Source organism: Sitodiplosis mosellana, unplaced genomic scaffold (assembly GCF_009176505.1).
Source record: "Sitodiplosis mosellana isolate CC-2019 unplaced genomic scaffold, AAFC_SMos_1.0 Smas_scaffold_6166, whole genome shotgun sequence".
NCBI classification, from domain to species: Eukaryota; Metazoa; Arthropoda; class Insecta; order Diptera; family Cecidomyiidae; genus Sitodiplosis; species Sitodiplosis mosellana.
In genome coordinates this window covers 4,702,670-4,723,920 of record NW_022601407.1, presented here as the reverse complement: position 1 = coordinate 4,723,920, position 21,251 = coordinate 4,702,670, and the positions used below count along the sequence as shown (strand labels likewise).

The following is a 21,251-nucleotide window of genomic DNA, read 5'->3' as shown; positions in this document are numbered from 1 at the left end:
ACACACACACACACACACACACACACACACACACACACACACACACATACGCACACATGCCGTTTGGCCCATTCAAACCGCAAGGCCATTCGTTGTTTCCAGTTTGGTGATTATGTGCTTTTGAACCATCTCAACACTTCGACTCTTTCTCACTCTCACTTTTTTTGTTTTTTGTGTCCACAATAATGTAAAACCATTGACCTTGATAGTAACATTGTTAAATTCGGCTTTAGATTCGGAGTGTGTGTGTGTGTGTTTTTTTTTTCTTTTGCTAAGAAGACGAAGCGAAGCGAACAGAAAACCAAACTGAATCATAACAAAGCGTAAACATTCAAATGGGTTCGTATGTTATGCACTTTGTCAAAAGAAGAAGTAGAAGAAAAATAGCAACAAAACCTTGAATTAGATAAATTATTTGGTTTGCAAAAATGTGTGTTGCGTGTGTGTGTTTGTTTCGATTGTGCACAAATGAGCGCGTGATCCCTCTCACATCGCATTGATGATTTTCGTTTCTGAAACTATATCGGTATCGATGTTGAATTTGATTGGCTGTTTGTTTTGCTGTTTATCGTGCTTGTTTCTTGTTGTTGTTCCTGTTGCTTGTTGTTGTTGTTCAACACGCTCGTGCCATTTTGTTCCATAAATTAAATCCACAAGGCGCTCAAAGTCGTTCAGTTTTCTTACTTTGAATGGATAATTTGATCAATTTTTGTGTCTGTGTGTTTTTTTTTCGGCTTTGATACTTCCGATTCCAAATGATGATACTGATGATGGGTTTCATCATTTAAAATATGAGTACATTGATCAAGGTTTTCATGTATATCATGTCAACTGATGGTAGTGGTGCTGTTGCTGAACCAGAATGACTAGAATATAAAAAGGGGTACCCATGTTAATGTTGAGGTCAGCTTTTCATGGTTAAATCTTCTGGTTCATGTTTTTTTTTGTGGAGGGCTGTGATATGTGGAGTTTAAAGAGTGAAGGTCGATGCTTAAGCATATTTTAGCTCAAAATATTATCTTATTGGCTGGAAGCAAGTCTTCGCTAAATTAACAGACCGACCGATCAACGTAAGATCGATGCAGAAAAAAAGTACAGACAGAAAAGAAAAAAAAATCGATCATAAAACAAACAATTAGTGTCGGAAATGTATTATTTATCTTTTCTTTCCAGAATCCAATCGCTTTCAGCTCTTACACCAGCCAGCCAGCCTGTGGTGTTGAAATGCTAAGCACAGCGAAAGAAAGTTTTCTCTCCACATTGACGGGTAATCGTGTTATTTGTGTATATATAAGTAGTTTACACCCTTAATTGCATTATTAACTACTTGTTCCGTAATATGCAAGTACATGCTGAAAACGATTATACTATGTGGCAAAGAATGACAAAGCGAAACCTGAACTCATCGCGAACGATGTGGTATATTATGTGAACGAGCAAGACGAAGAGAGAGAGAGAGAGAGAGAGAGTGAGATAGAGGGAGAGAGAAAAAAGATAACGCAACGCAAAAAAGCGAAGAAAAAACAACAACAGCAACAACAAAAACTACACGAAGAAAATAAAAACTAAACAAGTTGTGGCAAGTGTTATATCTGCGAGACGCAAAGCTGTTGTGGCGTCTGCTATTTATTATCAATTATATTTATCACCAAGTTATCCATGCATTTTTGTCGTCCCATCGCACTTCAATAAACACACGCTCGTTGCCTGAGATCTGCGCGCTACTCTAACGAATATGTCGCGTATTTATCTGTACATATGAAATGCGGAAGTACGGAAATTAATAGATGAATTCCATAATATTTCTTTAGCTTGAACGAATGAGCGAACGCGCACGCACATACACACACAAGCTCATTGCAAGTTTTGCACGCAAAAAAAAAAAAAATTACAATGGTCAGGGACATCGGCATTTATATTTTATCATCAAAGTCTTTGTCATGACTATACGTTGCTGTGTAAGCATAGGTCTCTACTACGTTACGTAAGTCACGCTGTTTAAAGATAAGTATTTACGATAGTTTTTCTTTCGTATCGTGTTTTATACAAGAAAAACAACAACGCATGGCATACGAAGAGGATGTGTACCAAAATAATGATCATTCATGAAGAAGCATGCAAAAGAAGTGAACTCTCTCATTTAGAGCGTCAATGGTGTTTTGGTTGGCAAACAAACGTCATCCGCACACTGAGAGATAAATTGAAACGTAAACCGAAAATACAATTGAAACCAAAGACCAGAAGTACACAACTTGTAACTGCGATGCAGTTCGAGTATGGTATTAACCGGTATTTGCACATTCTAAGTATAATAATTTCTACGTTACAACCGACGCAAACACATTGATTTGCATAATTTTTACTATAATGGAAAGAAAAACGGATTTAAATAGATCCATATGATGAATGAATTATTTGAAAATTGGCAAAAATTTGAAGCACCGCTGTCCGTGGATATAAACGAAACATTTTCATCGTGATATTTTACATTAATTTTTATTCACTGCAAAACAAGTCATTCAACATTCAAATTGAATAGCTCGTCATGTGTTGTATTGTTTGTTTGAAGCAACAAATACTTTTGCTCCAATGTATTATTCCATATCATATCATTTTAACCAGTAACACTGAATTCGCACCAAAAAGAAAATCGATTCGACATTTTATTTCAATAAAACGATGATCATTTTGATAATGATAGTTTAATGTGCCATCAAACTGATACCATCAATATCCAAAATTAAAACAATTCACGCAGAAAGAAAAAATGTCAAAAAAGCTAATCGGGAAAAAATGTGGCCTAGTCAAAAAAAACAATTGTTCGACACACTTAAAGTTTATTGAATTCAATAAAATAACCCTAACATTTCCGTCGATGAACTATAAGAGGTCTGTATTGAGGAGAGGCTGTGTGTGAATGAATGAAGAAACAACAACGGTTGCCTTGACCACGAAAAAACAGTGTTCGAAATGTAATAACACAAAACATGTTGTAATTTAAAAAAAATAAATCGGCGGTTCAGTTGAAGGTGATTGTGATAACCGAACAGTGGCATGGATTTTAGTCAATGTTCAAGATCGGCGCTACACACAAGATCAACGACCAGCCCAATTGAATTCTTCTCTCGAAAGCCGAAAACAAAAATCCAAGGTGTACGCGTAGAAAAATCGACACACACACAGAGAGAGAGAGAGAGAGAGAGAGAGATAAGTCGCAATTTCCACCTCTACGCGTTATTCAATTTTTGGTTGTTTATGTACTAAACCGACGCAAGTTGTCCAAATAAAACGAAACAGACGAATAAAAAAAAGAAGAAAACAGATCGGTTTCGATTTCGGAAAAATTAGCATTCACCATTCAAGTTGCCGTATGCAAAAATTTACCTTCATCTAAGTCGTTGAATATGTTTACTATACAAATTGAGTCAATAAACACATATGCATACCGCGAAGAAAAAAGTCGGCCCATTGTTACAAGTCTATGCGAAAAGCAACTGTATTCAACGGAAAGGTATTAAATACAAATGATGTGTGTGTGTGTCGTGGCAGCAACGACGGTGACGACGGCATCGCGTAGTAAACAGTGCGAAAATCCATGAGACGAACTTTAAACTTGAATTGTAGAAGAAGAAAAAATCATATATGTATATTGACGGTGGACTATCATGCAACAAGCACTGCATACATTTCAATATTTATCATTGAACAAACAGGCAATGATTCTACATACAGAGCATAAGTGTACAAATAACATGCGGCGGCTACTATCGTTACTGCTGCCGCAGTTGCTGCTGTCGTCGTTGCTACTATTTTTTTTTTCATTTCTCGCACATACTACAAACTACACCGACATTTAAAATAAGAAAAAACAACGCACACACACACACACAGTACACACAATTTTGAATAGCCAGAACAGTGCGCCGATATCCACACAGCACACAACACAAGCGGTATTCAACGCACCGTACAACTTGACATTTTTTTTCTGTTCGCTCTCTCGCATTTCATTTCCCTGTTATTCCAAATACAGACAGCATTTTTTTTTTTAAGCGAACGAAATATACTCGCAGAGTGTGAGCTTCACCGACGACCTTGACACACATTCGAATGAAGCGCGTTGTAGTTGTGCGCGGCACTGCCGCATTTGTTTTTGTTGTTGCGCTCCCGCAGTTCAGCTTTTCTCTCTCTCTCTCTCTCTCTCTCTTTGTGTGTGTGTGTGTGTGTGTTTGCGTATTTTTTTCATATTCATTTCGTTTGTGGTGTCCGACAGACAAATTACACACGAAATGAAAAAAGAAGAGTGCAAAAACGCGACAAAAGAGAGGCAGAAGAAAAAAAATTGCAAGTGAAATAGAAGAGAACGCAAAACAGAACCGTCGTCTGCTGCAGAAAAGAGAACATTGTACTAAAATTTAATAGAAATAAAAAGAAGAAAATAACAATTATCGCCACTTCCTCACATACATGCTTATTTTACTTGTATTCATCACTTTATCAAGGTGTAAGGTGTTATTTACACTCATTTTTTGTTTTTATTTTTGATCTTTCCCATTGATGTTAACGTAATTTAATTGTAAAAAAAACTCATCAGCATTGTATTTCTCTTGGTTCTCCAGAATTAGGCCGGTTTAGCCATGGTTTTCCGGACCCAATTCTGGTATGGAAGCTTAACTTTTATACCATCCCTCCCCTGACTGTAATCTCTTTGCAAAAGACGCACCATGGGCGGAATTTATGCCGTATTGGGTCTATGACCAGCATGTTCTCAGATCGCTGTGAACACATATTGGCATAAATGTAGGCTTCGTAATAAATAAATAAATAAATATCAAACTCTCTCGACACACTGAGTAAAGTTGAGGAAATATTTAAGTACGCTACAACACCAAGCCAAAATGAATGGCTCTAGTTGTATTCGTATGTGTATCTGGTCGGGGTTTTGAGCAACTTTTTTGGATCACTCTTGGGAGGAGTTTTGTATTTAGTAATTGTTTCATGCATCTACATTGCAATCCAATGAGTGTACATTACAGAAGAAAGAAAAATTACATAATTTTCCAATAAAATACGTCATAAATTCTGATTCTCTAGCATGAATGAATCGCGGCATAGAATGATGATGTAGGTCATGGACCAATCATTTTCCTTTCTCTCTCTCTCTCTCTCTCTCTCTTTCTCTCTCTTTCTCTCTCTTGATTGGTGATTTTGTTTATTAACCAAAACAAAAGCGACACCAACAACAAAAGAGTAATGATAATAAAGCCTATCAACAATTAGAAAATTAGTGATGTAAAAATAAATGTTCTTCATACATTTCTAATATCTTTTTTTCTTGAATTTGTGTTCCCTTTGCATTGAACGCGGCAATTCTCGCGCGCACACACCCGAACACTCCGTGGCCTTGTACATTTGATAGCGGAGCCTTTGAGGAGAATACACAAATTCCATTGGCTGTACACATAGATAAGAATTTGTGTTTCGGTGTGTGTCTATGTGTCGATGTGTATGCGTGTGTTTTTTAGTGATCGTTTCGAACTGAGGTTGACTATTGTGTGGGTCATTGCAAACAGAGAAAAAGAAACGAATGAGAAAGAGAGAGAGAGAGAGAGAGAGAGAGAGAGAGAGAGAGAGAAATTGTATTCATTTTTGGAGAATCTCGAAACGAAAAGATGGAAGAAAAGAGCGAAGCAACGAAACAAAGGTGATGAATATACCTTTCGAAGCCATTTTGGTGAATTAGCTGTATAATGATGCACTGGGAGAGCACGATGACCCATTCATTGTCAAAAAAAAGCTGACAGCGACCTTGTTCATGATTTATACGTTTAAAACACCATAAAAACGAGTCGACAAAAAGGTTCGAAGTCATTATGAAACCGATCATTGAAAATTTCAATTTGAAACTGATCGATGACATGATTCGGTGCTGCTCCACCGAATGGAAAACCTGACCTCTTCTTCGATCTCAATTTGTTGTACTAGTTCGTTCGTTTGATCATTCATTTTCGATGTAGATCTATTTAACTTGATAATGAGAGAAAGAGAGAGAGAGGCTTGATTGCAACCATTGGTGTTCATCGTCGACCGTTTTTCGACGTCGGTTTATATAGGGCGATTTGTGTTTGACTTCATTATGGGCTGATGTTTTCGACTTGTTCATTGAGCCGTTCAGCGGCTTGAGTATATCTTCACACTTGACATTAAATATGGCTTCTATATCACGTCACATGTGCAGCAAAAAAAGCACAAAAAATGATCGTCGAACATTTTGTGTGTGGTGCATTGGTTGTGTGTTGTTCATTCTAATGAAACGCCACCCGTTGGCCGCGTAAAATTATACACTCGAATCATTGAGTAGTTTGATGTGTTTTTTTTTTCAAATTTCACATCGAATACTTCCTCAAATGCACACACATTCAATGAAACTGAACTTGAATTTGTTTTCTCGGTTGCACTCTCAATCTTAGTCAGACTGGGGTACAGTTATCGTATAGATTCTCACTCATTGAGCTACGCTGACGCTGCGTCTATTTCGTCGGTGTTTTTTTTTCTATTGCAACAAAATTGTTTCAATGTATTTCGTACAATGACAACGAAAGTATTAAAGCATTGAACAACAATTTCAATTGATGCATAAAACTTCATCAAATAAACATTTGCAATACATACGCGCGGGCTCACAAAGCTGCTCTATAGATAATATATATAAGAGAAGAGAAGAGAAGAAAAAACAACACATGTGTTTTGCCTATGGTTACAACTACAAGCGCGCCCCGCGTCAAATGAAACAGCAACAACAACAACAACAAAAATAATAGAGATCTTCAATAGCAGGCCAGGGTTACGAAAAATATTACGGTCAGGTTATATTGCATGTCTATTCAGTCAACTCACTGCTGTATACCATATTTTTTTCGCTTCTATATTCGTTTCGATCATATCTATACTGTTGATCGGTCTCCACCACATCCACAATTCAACGTCATTGAGCACAGCTTACTAATTCAAGCTCAGCACGCTAAGCGCGTTTCATTTTTTTTTTCGTGTGTTCAAGCACGGACATCACACCACCGTATTAATACGACGTACTGTCAAATCATAGTGCAACTCTGTGTGCATGTATACTTTCTTATTGATGTGTATGATTCTATGGCGAAGAAAAGAATAGCAAAAAAATGCACATACACACAGCGCATACATTGATCGCATTTGAACAAACTAATGAATAGAGATTATGTAGTTGCAAAGCGTTTGGAGCTGATAACAACAAGATCAGGGTTAATTTTAATTGTGTTCATGCCGTGTCATTTTCTCTCGTCTCGTCTCGCCACATACAACGATGATACGAATGGACAAATTAGAACTATGTATGTATGTGTGCGTGTGTGTGTTTTATTTTTAACCGTTACACATGTATCACGCTAATGACAATGGACGAAAAAATTTCGAGAATTGGTTTTTAATTGAGACATTCAAGTCGATTCAATTTTTATTTTTCTAGTCAATTCTTTTCTTATTTTCAAATTTGAAAACTCAAAATGAGATCAGTTTCTGATTTGAGAATTTGCAACAGAGCAAAGGCAAATATAAAAAAGAAAATTCGAAATGATGATAAAGAAGAAAAAAATTGAATTCAATTGTGCAATGCCTTTTCGATCGTCGATTTGATTTTTGATGATGTTCTAGTCAGCGCGGATCGAATGAAAAAAAAAACACACAATAACAACATTTGAAACGAAAAAAGAAAAAAACAGAAAAAGCATTGAAATGTTGTTTGGCGTTGATTTGTTTGTCGAATGCAATTTCACTTCCTCACTCTAGCCCAAGTGAATTTATTCAATACGCATATATCCCTCGAATCGAAACGAACTTCGCAATTTGTCTATTGAAATACATCTCATTCGCTCGTTCACGATCGCTAGATTGTATGCACGCGTGTGCTTTCAAAGCGCACTGCAAATATTTTCTCAATCACTTGAAATCTCAAGAGCTTACACTGTCCTGTGAGTGAGTATGCGAAAAAAGGGGATTGTGAAATAGTCCCGTAAATAGCAATCATTGTGGAAATTGAGTGTTGCGGCAACATTATAATCGCATTTTGTTGCAGGACATGTATATCAAAATGAATTTGAGCTAATGTCTATTTATAATGGGCCGAATATGCACAAAAACATACTGTCAGACACACACACACACACACACACACACACACACACATGCCGCGCACTCGTACACACATACGTATACTTTCCGATTTAGTGTAGTTTAGGCGGCGAAATGAGAAAGTTAAAAATTGATTCTCGTTTTTAGCAATTGTGTTTGCTAGAGGTTAATGATCGAATGATGTTTGAATAGTTTTCTAAATATATCCGATAAAATTGGGTTACGTCCACCGTCTGTGCCAAACGCCGAACAGGACAATATATGTGAGCTAACGCAAGAATCGCTTTCTCTCTCTCTCTCTCTGTCTCTCATTCGCTCAATCGCCTGCTCTTTTCAACGAACTCGTGACAGTTCGCTCTACCGAAATAAAAGGAAGTAACACACTATAAAATTGATTTGATATACAAATGAAGAATTGCGACTGCACTAGTTACAGTATGTGTGTGTGTGTTTATTTTTCTATTCTTTTCGTTTTTCTTCTGTCGCTTATTGATGAGCAGCACATATTCGCTGTTCATGTTTAGCACAATATCGTTTCTAGTTTAAAAAAAAAAAGTCGTGTGATTACAATCCAGAAGACTTTGGACGTCACTCGCGGCGTATTGGCAGTGCTTCGTTTCTCTACTTACTCGATTCAGGTTTGTTCGCTTGTCTTAGGTCAGTGACTAAGCCCTGAAAATTACAATACATAAAAATAAAGCACTAAGTGGCTGCCACTTTTGTCGCCGCCATCGCCGTTGACGCCGTCACAACTATTAATATTGTTTTTCTTGCTTAATATTAACAAGAAAAAAGGAGAATAATGCGAGAGAGAAAATGCCTCACAGTTACAGTTATCAATAGTCGAATCATGCAAAGTGATATGGTTTTGCATTGAATGAGGACATGGAACGTGAATGGAAATACATGCACTTTGAAGTATTCAAAGTGACGGAAAAAAATTGTCTCTATCGTTGTCTGATTTATTTCAAAACCAAAGAAGAAGTAGAGAAAATGGCAATATTTCAAAAAATGGATGAAAAATTGGGATTGGCAAACCGTCGCTTGCAGAATTATCACAAAATTTCAATAATATTTTTGATGAAATGCAATTTTCAGGTTTTACACTTAAATTAAAGAAGAAAGATGGAAGAAATAAAGAAGAAACTTTTCTCTATGCTCAAATCAATGAATCGATCCAGAAAGTAGAGAACTCTTCTCGTAAAACCGTTTTTATTCGTCACAATATATAATGTATTTGCCGCATACACTCAACAAAATTGCAAGCGCAAAACAAAATGAAAATCGGAAGTTCTTTTCGAAATTTCGGTGAAAAACCGAACTAATCGAAATCGAAGGCACTTGAAATTAAATATGTGCGCGCTTTGAATAACCTTCACGATTATATTCAATATCGTAAATGAAGCTTTTTTCAAGTACACCCATTCAGTTATGTGTACGACTCGTTGAAACGAGAGAGAGAAAGAAAAGGAGAGAGAGAGAGAGAGAAAAATGAACTGCGCACAGAAACATTCGATGCAGTCATTTGTGTGGTCGTTGGGCCGCCGCTATTCGAACATTTTTCTTTTTAGTTTTCTAGTTTTTCTTTCTTTTCGGGCTTGTAATAATCGGTCAAACAGGCGCATTTAACATATGAACCACTAATTTTCATCGCACATAAAAGTTTATTGAAGAGCCAATTAAAAGAAAAACATTCGGAATCGAAGCAAACAAGCAGAAGAAAGAATGAGACTTGGCAAAGCATTCCGAAAATGCAGTTTCGCTTGCATTATTGTGTGCGTGGAATATGAAGCGATTGGTGTATGTGTGTTTACAAATTGAAATCGACACGATTCTCGACGCCGCGACACAAACACACACATATATTCGGAAAGTGAGTGATCACATATATTGTGGTAGTTTAAGAGAAGAAAAAAAATAACGTAATAAATCGTCTATCTAAAAATAAACACCCAAGTCTGGTCATATAATAGTTTGGCTAAAATGTATGTCCTCGTTATTCTCACACTTTCTTCTTTCTCTCTCTCTCTCTCTCTGTCTTTCCCTCTCATCACACTTCTTCATCGTATTCAATGGCCAAAAACAAAAATCATCAGTTCCGTGATCCACGGTTCTAATCTTGAAAGAAAATGACATTTTGCGCTTATTTTACTCGTCTCATCACAGCCAACTATCGCGCCGTTTCTCTTTTAAAAACAAACAGAAAAAAAACTATCGCACAAAAAAAGCAAAACATATCAAATAAACGTTCATTTTACGTTGCAAAATTGAAACAGACAAGGCTTGTTAATCGGATACTTCAATGTAAAATCGAAAAATGACGAGCCAGATAACGTTCAAAATTAAACGAGAAATAGCAACAAAGCAGCAGCAGCAGTGGCAGCGACGGCGTGCGGTATTGTTCTTATACCTCTATAATTACCTATAAACGATTGCTTTTAGGAAATGAATGTAAATACATTGCCACAACGAACGTTTTGTCGTTCGACGAAACGAAAAAAATAAAATAAAACTTCATTCGAAAAAAAAAACTAGCGAAAAACGAAACAAACGCCACTAAGTACACATAACGACATCGAAAAAAAGAGTGTAGAAATGAGTGAATGAGCAAGTGAGTGAGAGACACACTACAACACGCCGAAGAAAATATGACCTAGAACGTAGAATTCATTATCATGCAAATTACATTGATGAAGTTTAAGTCAATAATATTTCTCCTATTTGTTTGTATTGTGTGTGGCTGCATGTTTATTACTTTATTTCGATCGCTCGGTGTTTTTTCTATCTCTCTCTCGCCCTCTCACCCTCTCTCGTTCGCTGTCGCTGTTGTTACAGCTGCAGTTGTTGTTGGCTTTTGAAAGTGTTTGCTATTCACAGTTACTAGAGAGACACACAGAACGTGTTGCACCGATACCCACGCAATAAATATAATCAAATTAGCATACTGAATGCGTTTGTTGTGACTTTGCATTCAAGCGGGCGGTCGCGCGCGCTAACTCGTTCGCTTGCTCTTGGTTTTGCTGCGACTTCATTATTGCAACACACACGCACACACATCGATTGCGCCGAAGGAATACAATGCAATTTTTAGAAGGAAAAACAAATAACTGTAAACATCTTCCATGGACACTGAGTCGCACAAACATATTCATTGAATCAAAAATGCATTTGCGCACGTTGTACAATTCGAAAATGCATCGATACTCATTGCAATGAATGGGTGTCTGTTGGACTTTTTTTTCTCGAAAATTACAAACAATTTTATGGAAAACAGATGCAACGATTTCAAAAATGGAGGAGGTGAATAATCAATCGGAAACAACGAGAGTCGAATAATCCAAGAATTTCTTGGAAAAAACCCTCTAAGAGTATAAAAAATCAAACGCTTTTAATTGATAAATAGAAAGACGTTAATGTTTTCTTAGTATAGTTAGCTTGATTTCAAAGATGCTTCAAATTCTCAAAGACTCTTGAAGAAAATAGTCTCGACAACATTTGTTACGCCTTTTTGGTTATGGCCTTGACGTGGCGTTTTTCTTTTCACTCGGAACTTCCATCAGAATACTTATGTTTATCAATCGATCAGAATCAATGAAATTGACTTGTTTCACAAATTTCGGCCATCATTTTGTGACACACTACTTTCTAGTTGCAATCTAGCACCTTCGAAAGTGTTCGGTTGTAAACACACATTTTTCCCCTCTAAATACGACGCTCATTATTAATTTTGTTATTTTGATTCGTAACTGGTGTGTTGTTCGTGTTTTTTTTTATTTCTATTTCGAGAACTTGATTGGGTTTCGTTCAAGTTCAAAAGTGTTCACATGCACACACACACAGAGAGAGAGAGAGAGAGAGAGAGAACGAGAGAGAGAGAGAGAGAGAGAGAGAAAGAGAGAGAGAGCAATTGTGTGTTCTGATGCAGTTGTACAACAACAAGCAAAACGAAACGAAACGAAACGAAAAAAACAAACAAGTTAAAAGTCTTATCATGTTCATTTTCTATATAAATAAATATTGCCATAGTGTTTGCGGTTATTATTGAAAACGGCAATGTGCATTCTCACTGTACGTCTGTCTCATCGTGTTCATTTGTGTGTGCTCGCGAGAGCGCGAGTATAGTGTGCAGCATGCACGTAAAGTGATTCAATACAGCTGACGTATGCAATTGCGGAAATATTATATCAGAATTGTGTAAGGTCATTATCAATCTACGTAGCTTTTTTCTCTTTATTTACTTTTATTTTTGCATTGCACTTGGAGCTATATTAGTCTCGATGCACTATACCGTAGTGGCCATTTAATTGGCCGCGCGCGAGCCGCGTTCCATTGGGAGAAAAAAATGGAGTGAATGAAACAGACTGACAGACAGAACGAGAGCTGGCTAGTGCGCGCACGCTCACCCGTACTGAGAAATATCCGAATCTTTTTCGATTGCTTTGCAATGTATTCTACAATTTGGTGAAGGTTTTCATTTCATTTGGTTTTTTGCACTGACTTGGTTCTTCAATGAGTGAGTGAGGAAACGAGCGAGAATCAGCATGAGCGGGTGCGAACTAGAACGGGTGCGAATTAGAGCGCGCGAACGTTGCGCATTGGCATGAATTCATATGCACCCAAAAATAAGTCGTCGATAATAACATATAAACTGTCACACATTTTTCGCTCATATTTTTCTTTTTATTTGGCGATTTAATTAGATTTCGGTCAGTCGAACGAGTAAACACCAAGTAACGCCCAAAAATAGTGTGAAACAGAATGAAGCAAAAAAAAAAGAAATAAAAGAGTTGGTAAACATGCACCAGAAAAAAAAACGAACGAAATGCATTCGCATTTGCGACAGACATGAACACATTTCGTACGTATTGAATGTGTCACCTGAGGAAGTTTGTTTTGGCAAATAATTTACATCATCGACAAACTGACCCCATATGAAGCGCGTCTGTCCTTAATTTCAATCAGTTTAGACTAATTTTTTTCTCGGTATTCTATTTCTTTTTTCGGTTGCATTTTGTTTTTGTTTTGAAAACCGATTTTTTCAATACTTGGTAATAAACAAACATTAAACTTGGTTTAGTTTTTCGAATGGAAGACCTCTTTATTGAGAGTTTGAAATCGATTTTTCGAATTAATGAAACCAAAAACATCCATGATTAATTGAATAAATGGGGAATTTTTGTGAAATGGTCAAGTGGTTTTTCTTTCAGTTGACTCTATTAGGGCATGCAAATGTGTCACTAGCACACATACACACACACCAAAATCAACGAAAGATTGATGAATAAATATTAGATAAAAAGGCAACATGTAATGAGTCTAAATACAATTGCCTTGCCGCTTGATTTTAAGCTGAGCGCAAGGATACTCGCCGACCTTTTTACATACATACATAGCATTTTTCGTGAGTGAGCCGCTCCACTCCGCGTTTTGCTTCGCCGTATGCTCTCTGTGTAAGTATGTTCAGCTTTTGCGATTGTGTTTTTAGTTTTTCATTCGTGTGTTACATATTTTCCCGTTTGTACGCCGCCAAGAGAGAGGGAGGCAGAAAAACAGGCGAGAGCGAGAGAGAGAGCGCTTTGAATGATCAGGATCCCTGATTAATTGCATATGTGTTTGTCCGGAATTAATTTCGTAAACATCAAGGCATTAATGCCCTTTGATCGAAATTCAAATTTTCGTTCCGAATTTTAATTCGATTTCAAACCTTTTTTTTCATTACTTGAATGTTTATTGATTCCCACTTTGATTTGGAAATTGATTGAATATCGTGTTTCTGGTACATTTTTACTTTACATGATTTGTGATGAAAAGATTTCAAGGACTTTGATCCGAAGAAAATCCGATGGGAAATCGGGAAAAATTCCGAATTTTTAAGTTGAACCGAAGAGTTTTCAATCACTTTCAAAGTGTCACATTCGAATGTGTTCTTCCAAATATTTCCATAGATCAGTGATCTTTTGTCATTCGCACACCACAATTACTGAATGAATCATGAACACAAATAGCCCTTGAATTTAGTATTATTATAATTATTTTGTCGTCTAACTGCGCGTTTCAGTCATTGTTTATTGTCTGCTCTTTTTTTTCGATTTTTCAGTCCAACCAAAAACCTGTTGTTCAATTTTGCAATGACTAGATGTTCCATGGGAATGGAACATACATTGATGGTTTGGAAATTTTGGGTGAAAATGGTCTCTGACAAATCGAAGGAAGAATTGTTGATGGCATAAAGAGTAAATAGCAGCGGCTTACCATTTGAGAGGATGTGATGAGTCAATGATCGCGTATCCATTAAAAAGCAATTTAAAATAAATAATCCAAATATTGCTTTGGGGAAGGATTGTACAAAACTCGATGTTGTCAAAGAAATAAACCACTGACACTAACTAAACACACTTCAATAGGGCCAAAAAATTCCATTCCTTGATCTTGTAAATCCTTTTTTTCCTTTTTTTTCTCTCTCTTTCTTCAAAATTCACTTTGCCCTTCATCCAATTTATCCCCAACAATGTATATTGTTTATTGTAAAAACGGTGGGCATCTTTTCAATCTTATTTTTTTCTTTCTTAAAGCGCGCCCAACAGCATTTCTACTGCCCGAAATCTTTAAATATCCATGCGTCAATCGATCGCATCATAGTTTCACAAATTTTCGTTTTATCTCAAATTTATTCGTCATACAACTGTCGTTTCACATATAAAAAAAAAAATCACACACATAAAATTGTCAACAATCCAATGAAACACTTTTCAGTGATGGCTTTTCCTTCCGTTGTCGGTTCAACGAACCGCCGAAATAGACAAAAACCCACCGAATCCCGTCTGTGTTTTCCTTCTTACTTTTTGCTTTTTTTTTCTTCTTTTCTTTCAAAAACAAAACCAATCGTCACAAGTCTTTTGTGTTCAACTCGCCAAACAAAATACGAGAAAAATAATTCATAAAAAATCAACGAATTTAATTGATTTTAATATTAAACTTTGTGTGTGTGTGTGTGTGGTGATGAAGGAAAATCAAATAGATATGAAATCAATTTACGAAAAAAAAACCAAAAATTTTATAGAATAAACGAAAAAAAAATTTAACGAAAAAAAATTTAAAACGAAAAAATACCGCTTGTTTTGTCACATGTAAAAATGTTATAAGCAAATCAGCGTGCGCGCGCAAACCGTTCGTAATACGTTTTAATGTATCAGAAGTCAGTGACTGACTGATACATTTGAGCAGTATTTTTCGCAAAATTCGCACAAAAACACATAAGCAAATTATCGAACATCGCCGCCGCCGTCGAACGACTACATACTGTGTGTTGGCTACGATTACGGAGCGGCATGGCGCGGTGCGGCGGTGGCGGTGTATATGCTGTGTTAGGTCTCTATAGCTTAGCGAGCGCAACACAGTGCTCACAAACACACATTCACACACACACACACAGAGAGAGAGAGCCGGGGAACGAAGCGCGAGTGTGTCGATGTAAATACACGAACTTCACAAAAGTATAAATCAAAACAATGTTAAGGAGAAAGAAAAAAAAACACCGACGACTACAGAGCAACAACAAACACGACCTAAGCAGAAGCAGCAGCAGCAGCAGCAGCAGCATGGCCAGAGCAACAAGAAAGCTCAGTAGTGGAATTACCAACACAAACACACACACAGCGATGATGTTGTTGTTTGTGTTTTTGTGATTATTCGTATGATCTCTTGCTGACGGTGTCGCGGCGCGCGTATGAACAATGCACACACAGTTCGGCATATTCGTGTACTTTTCGTGTACTTACAAGACTTAGATATTGCGTACGTCACGGATATATCAGTGTATGTATCGGCATTCATTCGTACTCAATGTGTTCGATATTGTGCTCTTGCCATTGTTATTGTTGTGTGTTTATTTAACTCCCTCTTGTTTTTTCGTATTGTTGATGATTTTTTCTCTACTCCTCTTACATTCCGCACTCTCTGCACTGTCTCTATATATATACACACACACACACACACACACACATACATGTGATATTGTTTTTGTTTTCATTTCGGTTATCTGCACTTCTGCACCTCTATGCGCTAGTATGCATTGAGGCGTTTAGCATTGAAACGGAATATTAATTCACAAAATGTTATGCGGATATAACTTTTTTTTTCCTTTCGTTGTTGTTGTTGTTGCTGCTTGTGATTATGGGAATTGAGCTCTGTGTTCGAAGATAAAAGAAGAAGACGAAGAAGAAAAAAAAACTGAAAAAGAAAGGGAAGATTTTGAATTCAGAGGGGGAGATTTTGAACTGAGTAGGACAAATCGAAAAGGAAGGAACGCAACTGCATGAGACGTCATTAAGCGGTAACAAACGACAACGACGACGTGACATCGACGACAACGACGTCGAACACAGAAAATGATCGGCCGAATTTTAAGGCAAAACGATCCGATTTCATTGTTGTGTGCGCACTAGTGGCTTGCATCTACAAAAGCATTCTTACATTACTACACAAGTTTAACTCAGTACAATGCAATCAAACGACGACGACGATGATGATGATGATGACGATGACCAGTGCGGTATAAAATGTTTAGAGATTGAAACCAAACGAATATGTGATCACAATATAACAGTAAAATTGAAGCAAATGTTTTGCTGTTGCGTTTGTTCGCTCTTTTTTTCTTCATTAGATGTGGCCAATATTGGCCGCTAGCGCACCTTATTGAATTTTTTTGATGTAGCTGCTGTTTTCGTTCATTCATTTTCGGTGCGTTTGCTTCTCTCCTTCGGAAACAAGCATCTTTCAATAACACAAAATGAACACCAACACCACCAACAACAACAACAACAACAAAAAAACAACGAAGAAAAAGCTCGGGCCTTAAATGCAAACACTGTTTCATTCAATGATTCTCTAAATCACCATACGTATTCGGTACAAAAACACATTTGTGTGCAAGTGTGTGAATGTTTATGTTTGTATTGAACATGTGTTTTGCGGCAAGAGATTTGCCGTTGCATGTTTGTATTTTGGGAAAGGTGCATTAGATCTCTCGTTATATTCTGATACTGTTGAACTTTCTCTTGCGATGTTGCTGTTGCAATTGATGCTGCTGCTGCTGCTATTGCTGCTATTGCGGTTTGTTGTGTGCTTTGTTTCTCCTTTTTCTCCTTTTGTTTGGATCGCAATGAACTTTTGCATCTTTCCTGTCTACTTACATAATACAGATGACAGTGAATGCAAGAATTGCTATTGCCGTTGCGCGTGAAGGGTGCAACAAATGATCATGGATGCATCGAAATCCGAGTGAAACTTGTCACGGAACACTTACAATCACTTGAAATGTACACATTTCTACATGACGAAACATTTGCAATTTTTTTATCCCTTCTTTCTTTCTTTCTCTATGTTGCTCTATCTATCTCGCTCTCTCTCTCTCTCTCTCTCTCTCTCTCTCTCTCTCTCTCTTTCTTTCTTCTGCTTGCGTTTATTCAGCTTTGAAGTGCTTTGCTTTTCTAATTGAAGAAAACTTTTGTCTTTGACTATAGCTACATTTGGAATAGCTAGAAGAAGCAAAAATGGTAACGTTTAAGACCTTAGAAATCTCTGTTCCAATTTAATTGGTTCAAAAACCCGAAACCGAATCACGGCAATTATGATTAAAAATAGTCAAACTCAAATATACACATTGGAAGTGTGAAAAGAAACAAAGAAGAAAAAAAAAACACCAACAAATCGGCAACCAAATTTTAATTTTCAAGTGTGTCCTTCAAGGGACCAACAACCAAAATTTAGCGATTGTTTTGGCCTGAACACGAAAGAAAATATTTTTTAAAACATCTGTGTATGCTAAATATCAAGCGATAAACTTGAAAGCGTATATTGGCCTTTTACGTATTTAGTTTTCGGTATATTCAACGTATGATCACAATATTGTTTTTTTCTGCTTTTCATTTAAGCTTGTAGTTTTACCTGTATTTTTTAGTGATGTAAATGTACCCGTACAAGGGGAGTCACGTTTATTTCATATTTCTTTCATATATGATAGTTTTTTTTTCTGTTTTGTTTTATTTCGGTTATTGCTCGATTGTAGTTCAACTTCGCCTAATCAAAGATAACGCTAAATTCAGGGCCAATTTTTAAAAATAGTCGCACGCCAGTCGCAAGAGTTTAATATTTATGAGCAAATAAGATAAAAAAAGTCTTGAGAAAAACTCAATACTCAAACAACACAATGATCTAGTCCGAATTTGGCTAGTTTTTCATATTCTTTGATTTTACCTAAGACATTTTCTTTAAAAAATACGTATTTTCTTCATGAACTCATACATCAAAATGGTCTTGATGTGAAAATTCAAGACATTTACTTGTGTTTTTATGAAAACTAACCGAAATAAGCCAAGTTTTCTCACTTTTCTTACATAAAATTGGAATTACAAAAAATTGAAACATTTTTACCGCCAAACACATCGTTAGATAACACATCGAAAAGCCATGCATTTACCTGGGGCCATTGTTTCGTTATCACTAACTATGGCATGACCTTTTGTTGTGATAAACTTGTCAGCCGGTCATTTTTCCCGTTGCTTTATCATCATCTTTTTCTTCTTTTTCTTTTTTTTCTCGTTTTTTTTCGTTTTTTTTTCGATCGTTATGCACAGGAAAATTCCCGAATAAAAAAAGCGAAAAACGGAAATCAACACTAATCATCTAACATTGAACTGAGACATCGAATATTGCGCGTGCATTCACATCACTTTAAATAGTAATATGGCATGTGATCATCGTGGAGTGACTATGTAATAAGATACGATACCGATTCAAAGCCGCACATAGATTTATTCGGTCATTCTACAATACCTTGTACGATTCACACATGTCGGGCCGTAGTGTGGCACCAACACACGTGTTCATCAACGTTCATCGTGAGTTCATAATGAAAGCTTTGGGGCATTTTTTCATATATATTTGGTCAAAACCTTGATTTTCGTTCACTTTTCGCTTTTGATTATATTATGTCAATCATGTATGGAAAGCAGAGCCGATCACCACCACCGAAAAATAAAACGACAACCAATATTGCCATTCAAGCAGAAAAACGAATTTGTTTTTAGCCTCTCTTGAACTTGAGTGTGTGTGTGTGTGTGTTGCGCTAAACAAATAATTATTATTGACAACGATGATAAATTGAGTGGAACGTTTTTTTTCTCGCATTGTTTTTGTCTTTATTCGGCATGAACTTCGACGATGAGTGACACCACCATCGTCAATTTTTTTTTACATTGAACTGGTACGCTCTCGCTTCAAGTTAACTTCAATGCCTCTTTTTCTCTTGATAATAATACGGCCGCGGCGGCGCACAAGGAATTCAGCTCAAAAAGGAATTTTTGACATGATCTCGGCTGCTGCGGTGACTGTTCATTATCATACGCATTATAGAGTTTTTATGCGTTGAAATTTTTAAATTTTTCATGGTTATTTTGAAAATTTTCGGAGGATTTTTCGCATCGAGTACGATGAACTCTCGATGGAGTGACGAGAGATAGATCGTTCGCGCCACACGTAATACCGGTGTGTGAATTAATTCAACTTGAATGAATTAAAATAAAAGAGAACTTGAGAACTTAAAATGTCGGGCAATTAATTTTGAAAAAATGTAGGAAATAACATTTGCGACCGATTATTATCGCCGCGAATTCCCCGGAATGACACCATTGAATATTAAATGGGTGCGCATATTATCATTGAAACTCTGAAAAAATGGCTTCATTGTGGTTTGGATTTTTCCACGGTTTATGAGCTACAGTGCAGCGATCGGTGTGCTTTTCCATATCATAACTTTGAACTGTGGTGGCCAATACGGTCATTTGTAAAATGATAGGAAATTTCTAAGGGCAATAGTTTACTGAGCGAAAACCTATTAACGCACACGGTCGACCGTTTTTCTTGAATCGATAATTGGAGTTGGATTCCAATTGGCCCTTAAGGAGCTTATCAGTTGTTGCATTTCTTTCTCTTTGTGTCACATTACCGTAAAGAATCTTAGCATCAGCGGTGATTTGATTTACGATGAAATTTTATGGTGCACACAACCACAACACATAGCATAAATACGTCATACAGCAATCTTGGTGAATCGCTTCGCATCGAAGTCTTCGACATATGTACCTCATATTCCAACGTGTTCTGTAACTATATCACAGATTTGATGCATATAATATAATAACGCCGAAAATGATCAATTTGCGCATATTTTTCCTGTTCGTAAATCAAATAACAAGAAGTCTAAAGCGGTGTTGGCTGTGTGAAATGAAATGCCCATTGCAAAAAAGTGCATGTGTTTGGTGCATTTTTATGTAACAAAAGTACAACAGCAACGAGAGTAAGACAGAGCGAGTGAGAAAGAGTGAACGAGAGCGAGCGAAAAAGAGAAAGAATAGTTTCAAAAGCAAATCTCGAAAAGATGCACATTTCTACTGCTTTGAAAATGTGGCGAGTGTGTATGAAATAAAAACGTACACAGTCATATTAGATCGGCCAATGGCCACTACTGAAAGGTGAACGAACGCTAGACCCTACACACAAATTCACACACACACACACACTCACTCACTCACATGCTACACGTTATGTTACATGCTTGTCTTAATGCCCATGCAAAAAAAAGAGCAGCAGCAACTTACACTTTTGTGCTTTTGGTTTTATTTCGCTCTGTTTTGTTTTTGCGCGCTGTTTACATTTATTTTTTATATTCATTGCTTTTCGTTTCATTTCTTTTCTCTTCTCATATCATTTTCCCGCGTGTCAAACGCGCGCGCGGCCTCTCCGCCATGTGTATTGTGTGTGGTGTGTAATGTATCGTAATGCATTGTCATCCAGCTACAGTATGATTATATTTATATTATTAGTGTGCGCGCTCAGCGCATATTATGTGAGCTCACCAAAGCTGTCTGTCGTACGACGACGACGACGACGTCGACGGCCACGATGTATCTGAAGATCGGGCTCGGATCTGCAAAACACATGGCACACACAAGAGACAGAGAGAAAGATATTGCATAATAGCGAAAATCGACTAAAGGCCAGTTAATTGAATTAGCTCAAAGTCTGAA

At 36.9% G+C, this 21,251-nt stretch overlaps 1 protein-coding gene across 1 annotated transcript in view; it reads right to left on the bottom strand.

Annotated features, from left to right (window-relative positions):
- The window catches only part of LOC129575373 (ecdysone-induced protein 74EF), a 93,308-nt gene extending 78,148 nt beyond the window's left edge, over positions 1-15,160 (bottom strand). The window contains exon 1 of the mRNA XM_055458898.1: positions 14,419-15,160. The gene's annotated coding sequence lies outside the window, so the exon portion shown is untranslated. The remainder of the gene's footprint in view (positions 1-14,418) is intronic.
- Between the last annotated feature and the right edge of the window lie 6,091 nt (positions 15,161-21,251).